At 42.8% G+C, this 8,467-nt stretch overlaps 1 long non-coding RNA gene across 1 annotated transcript; it reads right to left on the reverse strand.

Moving 5' to 3' along the window:
* Positions 1 to 2,734: 2,734 nt before the first annotated feature.
* LOC311513682 lies at positions 2,735 to 6,879 on the reverse strand. The gene is made up of 2 exons (XR_014709765.1): positions 6,732 to 6,879; positions 2,735 to 3,891 (listed from the first exon to the last, which is right to left on the reverse strand). It is a non-coding gene; the product is annotated as an uncharacterized lncRNA (long non-coding RNA).
* Between the last annotated feature and the right edge of the window lie 1,588 nt (positions 6,880 to 8,467).

The following is an 8,467-nucleotide window of genomic DNA, read 5'->3' on the forward strand; positions in this document are numbered from 1 at the left end:
GGGCAGAGGTGAGAGTGGGATCTGGATGGGTAGGGTGACCATACACCCCATTTGGCCCATTAAGCTCTGTACCAGACATCCTAAATTTTCTGGCAAAAATGGACATTTGTCTCTTTTTCTCTTGCCCAGGGGAGGGGTGGGGGAGGGGGGGCACAGAGGACTTTTTCAGGCAAAAGCAAATGGGACAAATGCCCAGTTTTGCCAAAAAAAAAGTCATGACCTCCGTGATGTCAGCTCAGGCAAGCAGCGATGCCAGAAGGCTCGGGCCAGCCTCACGTGGTGGGGCTCAGGCTGTCAGCCCTGGTTTGGGTTGACGGCCCTGTGTGGCAGGGCTCAGGCAAGCAGCGATGCCAGGTGGCTGAGACCAGCCCTGTGCACGGCTGGGCTGGCATCACTGCTTACCCAGTGTCCCATTTTCAGTTGAGGGAAATATGGTCACCCTACGGATGGGCTGGATCTAACCCCATGGCGTCTAGGAACAGGTAGGCACCAGGGTGACTGGGCTGAGCCTGGGAGGGGCTACCCCCAGTGTGAATCACTGGGAGCCTCCCCGCCACCCCTTTGCCCATACCCCCACCTTCCAAGTGTGAGTGGTGGCTTCCCTCATTTCCCATGCTGAGCACCCACTCCACTCTCCTTCCTATACCCGACAACCCTCCCTCTCTACCCCTGACTCGTACAGATGTCCAATCCCATTTTTAGACATGCAAAATTCTTTCCGCATGTGTATTCATGACTATGTGTATGCGTGTAGTATGTATATGAATGACATGATTCTATTTGTGTGTGTTGCTGACTGTCTGCCTTCACCCGTCTAATCTCTGGAGGTCACAGTTACTAGGACATCCTTTAAAAGAAAGGAGAGTGAAATTAACTTTTTCAAATATTTTTCCTCAGTTGATAATTGTAAATAACCAACCGTAGTGTTCTGAATGATCTTTGGAAGCATAGTCCCTAGCATTCCTCTCCTTGTCTTGATAAACTCCTTGATCAACCCAGTGATGTCACTGGAGCCACCCTGATTTACATAATCTGAGAGACTGGCCAAGTCAGTTCTGGTTTACTGCAATTTTCAGGTGTACTGAATGCTCGTTCTCTGAAAGCGGCATATTATTTTTCGCTAAATAAGAAGCAAACCTACCATTTCTTCTTCAAATAATCCAGTGTGCAGTTTGAATAAAGGTGACTGCACAGTGCCAGTTAGCATCTGCTGCCACTGAAGATATGACAATATCTACCTCCAATATTTATACCTCAATATCTACCTACACTTGTGTTGAAATATAGGGAGACAGTTTTATGCAATTCATCAGGCCCCTAGTTCTTCAAATATGTATGCATGTGTTTAATTTTAATGCAATTGAACACAGTGGGAATACTTGCCTGCATAAAATTAAGCAGCAACTTAACTAATTGCAGGACTGGGACCAAATGGCTTGATTTTCAAATGTGCTGAGATTCTATAGCTCCCATGGACTTCAGTGATAGACACCGGTGCTCAGCTCTCCTGAAAATCAGACCATAATATTATAAAATTTCTTGTTTTTCAAAGAGTACATTAAGGCCCTGGTCCCGCATGCACTCAAGCACCAGAGTAACTTCAACTTATGTGAGTAGCCCCATTGAACTTGATAGAACTCCTCACCTGTGTAACGCTAAGCATATGTGTAACAGTCTATAGGATCCGGACTTAGTGAATGGTGCCTAATTAAACAATCCTGGAGAGTGAAGTCCTCTTTGTCCTCAAACTGGTACAATTCAGATGACTCTGCCATTAAATAAATATAGCCCATTCCTGATTTGGAGGGACCATCTCAAGGGATGCCTATAGAGAATTCAGTTTCCTTGGCCCACTCAATCCCTTGGCTTCTTTGCTGAGACAACACAGGAACAGTAAATTCTAACTGTGATTTGTACACAAGAATTCCTCTCCAAACTGGACTGGCATTGCCAGCTCCTTTTCACATAAACAACCTACCAATCATGAACTGGTAACAATTTTTGGTCCTATATGTTTCATGTGTCTGTAACCCTTACCAAACTCCTAAACCATTAGAACTCATGGAAAGGTGCATCACTGCTGACTGAAGTAGTTTTGTGTTTGTTATTTAATATAGGGCTTTTATCACTGAATATCTGTGACATCCACCTCTCTCCACTTGGGAATGTTTATGATACTTGTAATACTTCCATGTACAGACCTAGCACTGTTTGAAAACATGAATGAAGTTTCACAACAATGCTGTAAAGGAGGCATGTATTATTATCCCCATTTTACAGGTGAGGAAACTGAGGCACAGAATGATGATGTGATTTGCCCCAGGCAGCACAATAATCCCATAGCCCATAGGAAGAGAAGAAGGGTGTTTGTGTAGTGAGGCCATCAGACTGGGATTTAGGAGGCATGGACTCTGCTTCTGGCTCTGCCACAAACTTCCTGTGGGACCTTGGTTGCATCACTTCATCTTTCTTGCCCTCTAGAAAATGGGGATAATGTTGCTTCCTTTCCCCTAGCAGTGTATTTAGGATGAAATCCATGTCATTTAGGCACCTAAATATCTTTGAGGATCTGGGCCTAACCTCTGTGGGCAGAACTCTCTTTCTCTGTGTTTGTACCTAGCCCAATGAGACCTTCTTCTCAGCTGTAGCTACTAGGCCCTCCTAGAACACAAATAATAAATAATAAGATCTTGTGGCTCCAGCCCTCTTTCCCTCTCCCCATCACACCCCCAGAAAATGTGTCAAAATGTTTATTTTGCTTTATCTGCAGGTATTTGATCACCTTGAAGAGGTCCATAACTCTTGAGGGAGGAGTCTGGTTCTAGTACCAAACAAAAGGCGTTCTTTTTGTTGGAAGCCTCACCAGCCCAACGTAGTCTTCTGTAAGAGTCTGTTCCTTATTCAAGACCATGACCTGTGACCTTCAAGGTCAGACATTTCTAATCCCAAGAACAACTATCCTTGGTCAACAGGGGATTCTGTCTCCAAATTCCTAGCAATGGAAGGCGGTTGTCTATACAAATCCCACCCCCTACTCGAAAGAGAACAACCTCACATTAGCCCAAATAATATATGAGAGCCAGTGGCGTTTGGGAAGAGGGGGTGGAGGGAGAGTCTTTTAAAAGACCCCATTTCAGCGGGACGCTTGCTAAATAGTTTCAGGGTGATGTAGTGGATTGGCCGCCTGCCACTGAGGTAGGCAACCAGCCAGTCTGGAGATTCTTTGTACCTATTGATTTTCGGATCCACCTTTTATTTTATTTTATTTTATTTTATTTTTAATGGCGGAATAGAGGAAATCCACACGCCTTCCAGAACTAGAGAGCGGAAGAGATTGAGAAGCTAGATATGGCCAAGTTTAGCCGCCTGTCTGCTCTGTACGCAGCTCTGTAGTAACAAGGGCCCATTCCACTTTAGGTGCGGCGAAGCTTTGACACTGCACAGGGAGGAATCGTAAAAACTCTTAGGGAAGGTCCTCAGACGAAGAAGGGGGCGGGGGCGAGCAAAAGAGGGCTCAAATCTCTTCACTTTAAAGTGGACTTTAGCTATGACTTCTTTTTTTATGGCATGGGCCTTAAAGGGAAGGATCAAAGACACCTTTTGCAGAAGTCATGGCGTCTGAGCCAGGAGGAAAAAAAAATATCTGATTACTTTCCTGCTGGAGGTGTTGAAACTGTTGCTGGTTGAGGTGTTCCTCTGGTTATTATTTTCCTCTTCCTTTTCCCTGCCTTGAGGGTGATTGAAGTGGCATGTGAAAGGCTGAAAATCCACCCAGCTGAGAGCAGGATTCGACGCCAGACGTTCTGACCATCCGGCGGGTTCAGACCAAGTCGTGAGTCAACTCCCGTTGCAAGGTTTGAGTGTTTAAATTCATGCTAAATCCCTAGGCGTCTGAGCGGGAAATCAAACACACAAAGAGAGACAAAGTTAAATGAAGGAGTGATATGAAACTGTGTCCTGTAACTTGGGTCATAAAATAAATTGTTACCTTGTAGTTTTCGGTGTAAAACTCAGGTAAGGTGACTTTTTGCAAGAAAGATTTGTGGGTTTGGTTTTTGTTTTGTTTTTTAAACAGGCCTTTAGGTTTAAAGATGACACCCCTTTAGTGAAAGCAGTGGCTATGATAGATAGATAGATAGATAGATAGATAGATAGATAGATAGATAGATAGATAGATAGATAGATAGATAGATAGATAGATAGGGTGCATGGGGGGATAGATAGATCGGTATATAGATAGATCGTAAGAATAAATAAGGTATTTCGAGTATAGGCAAGATATTTTAATACTTTAGTTACCATCATAGTTTGCCAATGAAAGCGGTCTAAGGACTTAACATTTTAGGCTGGAAATGAAGCCTTTGTCAGAAGCAACATTGTAAGCATCTCTTTTCTGATCACCATGTGACTTGACTTCATGTGGCACCATTTTCAAAACCCTGTGCTTTCTCCATGGCTTTCCATGGCTTTACAGCAGCTCAGCAGACCGTTGGAAAGGGGTGGGACGTGGGGGGGGGGAGAATCCACTTGTCGGGTTCACTTTAAAAACACCAAAGAAAATAAGGAGGATATTTAAAATGTTACCTAAACAACGCAAAACAAATCGTTTCAACATATCATATACGATATAATCGCCTGTGCTTGATCAAGTAGCAAGCCTAGCATGAGAGATAATATAATACGGATCACATGAATATCTGTCGATTCTCAGAAGTATGAAGCCATGGGGGGGGGGAGGGAGATTCTTGAACTAAAATTAAAGACTCTGGAATTGGTGGGTGATTAACTGCCCGGGTGCAATCGGAATTGGGCCCACTGTGTATTGTAGGTACATTTAGCGATGGCCATCGTGTGACTAGACTCTGCAGTCTGCTTCACTGAATGTTACATGGGCAGTAGATTTGCCAAGATTTCGTTTTTCGTGGTCAAATGCTTAGTTTAAAAGGGGAGGGGAAGACTGCTTTTAAAATAAAATTACCTTCCTCTTGCCTTCTACTCCTGAAATGGATGCCCTTTTATTAACATCGATCGGGCCCTACTTCTTTCAAATTATAGGTTTTTTTGGTGAACTTGAACGGGATAATTAAATTATAAAGTGAGATGATTCTCTTCTTCTTCTTCTTCTTCTTCTTCTTCTTCTTCTTCTTCTTCTTCTTCTTCTTCTAGTAAGGCCAATAGCAATGCTATGGTATAGATTTCCCCATACTATCCCCTTTTTTGGATCTTATCCAGTTACCTTCTCCCTCTCCCTCCCCCCCACGCCTTCAGAAAAATTAACTGCTAAAAATGTCTGCAACAGTAACAGACTTCTACGGGTCATTCAGAAAACACATCCAGTTGAATACTCTATGAAAAACTTGCAACACTTATCCATCACCTATAAACAGATCTGGTGGCTTGAGTGCACGTGAGGGGTACTCTAATTCTCTTTATCATGTTGCTACCCTTAAACCAGATTGAGATGATACTTTGAACCACAAAGTGAGCCTGCAAAGTAACTCAAAACTTTGTTAGCAGCAAAGGCCCGACCCTGGAGGCAAAACTCTCACTGAGCCAGAGTCCAGCACCCAAGTGTTCTGATGATGGAGACGGCTGTGTGGAAAGGTCCGACCATTAGAAACAACGTTTTGTATATGTTTGCAAAATCCCATGTAGACAGCAAAGGGGGAGATATTTTTTTGACACAGGAACACCTAGAAAGTAAACACTGTAGGGGGGGAGGGGAAACTTCGACAGGGAGTGTATATTTCGCAGCCACGGTTTAAATACATTTATCAGAGTCAGTTACTAATTATCCTTAATTCAAGGACAGGTTTCAGAGTAGCAGCCGTGTTAGTCTGTATTCGCAAAAAGAAAAGGAGGACTTCTGGCACCTTAGAGACTAACCAATTTATTTGAGCAATTTATTTATTATTTATTTGAGTCTTAATTTAAGACTATTTTAAATTCTTCCGGTTGCCAGAGGTCTAGTCTCCAAGTAGGAATGTCTCACCCAAGAATGCCTCTCCGCATTCCATGTCAAATGTATGAATTCCCTATTCAGTGTTGATATGAACAAAATATCTCAGACACAGTCTGGAACAGTTTGAAACCTTTTAAAAATGACACCTGAGAGGCGAAAAAAAGTTAGAGGAGTCTAAGCCCAGGCACGGCTATTTTATAACCGATGCTTTGCTTCTCTGGGAAGTTTTGTTAAACCAGTTTTTGGAGCTCGCAAACAGCTGTCAAGATTGTCTGTCTTTGAGTGGATTATCCACTGTGATTTACTAATCTCTTACTTTTTAAAAGACTCAGATAAAATAACACTATGTGTGTGCGCGCGAGAGAAAGTAAGACATCACATGTTATCGCAAGATTAGCTTCAATCAATCTGTGGCGAAAAATATCTTCCCTGCCTGCTTATTGCTTAGAGGGCGGCTGTATTTCAAGGCGAAATTGGATAGGCAGTTTCCAAAGATTGCCCCCATCCTGCAATTTATAACTCTCTGATCCAAACTGCGGAGTTTGGAAAGTGTCCATTCAACCCCCCGAAATTTAAAGGGTTTTCAATGAGAGCAGGGGGAGGATTTTGTCACATATAACATCATTTTCCCCCCTCAACGACAGAGATAGGATTCATTCAGAATGTTTTTTAAGTGTCCTGTGCGACCACTCGTCGAAACCTGCAAATAATCCATTACAAAAAATGCACATGATTCTATGATTCTATGATTCACATGTATAATACATACTGCTGTGGGGTGTGCAGAACTTGGCTTCCTTCTTTCTTCCAAGGCAAGATTTCCTTTCTTTCTTTCTTTCTTTCTTTCTTTCTTTCTTTCTTTCTTTCTTTCTTTCTTTCTTTCTTTCTTTCTTTCTTTCTTTCTTTCTTTCTTTCTTTCTTTCTTTCTTTCTTTTAAAGAAAGGTACAATCTAAAACAGTTTATGCAATAAATGCCTTTCTCACTGGTTCTGATCCAGTGTTCGTGGGTTTACATCCCATTACTCCATTGAGTTCATCGGGGTAACTGCTGATTTACACAGATTGGAGGTCAGAATCAGGCCCGCCGCGTTTCCCGTTGCTAGAGCATTGAACTTTGCTTATCAAGGCAATGTTCTTATTCCGCTATGCCTTGAACAATCGGCCAAGACCTTGAATTTCGGGGGGAGGGGGAAGAGTTAATTTAGAAAGTTAGCCTATTGGAAAAACTAATCGGAACAAATATGCGCATACCAAGTTAGACCATTTCTCTGTGTGAGTCCATTATAGACGAAACTCTACCTAGCGCCACCACAAATATTTAATCCTGGAAAGTAACACTTGTTTCATTTCACAGTCCAGCGATCGTAAATACATAATGGCCTGCCTCAAAAGTATTCGAATTCCTTTTTTGCTGACATGCTCAATTCCAGCTGCTCATGACTAATAACGGTGGAAAACCATCCAGATGATCCGAAAAAAAAGGCAACATAATGAAATGCAGGACGAGTCACCCGTCTTTTCAACTTTCAGAAGGGGGATTAGTTTTTTTAATGCAATTATTTACTTATTGGTTCATTTATATAGTCCCCATCAGTATGAAAATTGAAAAAAATATAAGATAAATTTGGAATAGGAGGCCAGGTCGTCTTGTCTTTAACGTGCTATGTACGGTTGTGTCTGCCATATGTGTATATATTTAATGTATGTCCCAGTTGTATATATATTTTAATAGCTATACCATAGGTGTATGCATATTTCTCTCTTTGTATGTGTGGATACAGTCAATGGATTGGTTAGGTTACCTTCTCCATTCAGTTCCTTTAACCCTAACTTCCAAAGGCAGGGTTAAAAAAGTGTAATTGGGAAATCAACTTCTTGTTGTTAAAATTTAGTTCTGTGTAGAGGGAAGAGGTGTGCCTTCCATGATCAGATATACATTCCCGCCCTCTTCACAGCTCAGATCCCTTCTCCCTTGTCCATCAAAGGTTTCATGCAATAAGTCTTTCCTAAAAAATACCCAGGAACATCCCCAAATATTATTGGGGAGGTTAATAATAATGGTATTAGAGTCACGCGCTTGGAGGGAGAGACAAGGAGAAGCTCAACTTTAGCTACAGATGTTTTCTTTTTGGGGAGGGGAAACACCCAGTCCCCTGAAAAAAAAACCCAGCAAAGTTTCCCATTAAAATTGACACCATGGGATGGCCCTAGCGGTCACGTCCACCTCGGATTGGTTCACTCGCCGGAAGTTGCTCGCAGACGCCCTTTCCAACAGATAAGTCAACTGCTAGAGACCCTTTTTTTCCCTTCCCCCCAAAGTATATTTTGTCACAGCCACAGCCCCACAGATCCCGGTGCTGCTCCATGTGCAGACGACCCTCCCATCGGTGCTAGGGCCCAAAACAATCCGTGACAGCTGCTTCTCGGCCCCCATCTCCCCCCCCCCGCCCCCTCCCCTTCTTCCCATTGCAAACTGGGGGATGGGGGGGGAAACATTTCCCTTAC

This window comes from Lepidochelys olivacea, assembly GCF_965140295.1.
Source record: "Lepidochelys olivacea isolate rLepOli2 genome assembly, chromosome: 27".
NCBI lineage: Eukaryota > Metazoa > Chordata > Testudines > Cheloniidae > Lepidochelys > Lepidochelys olivacea.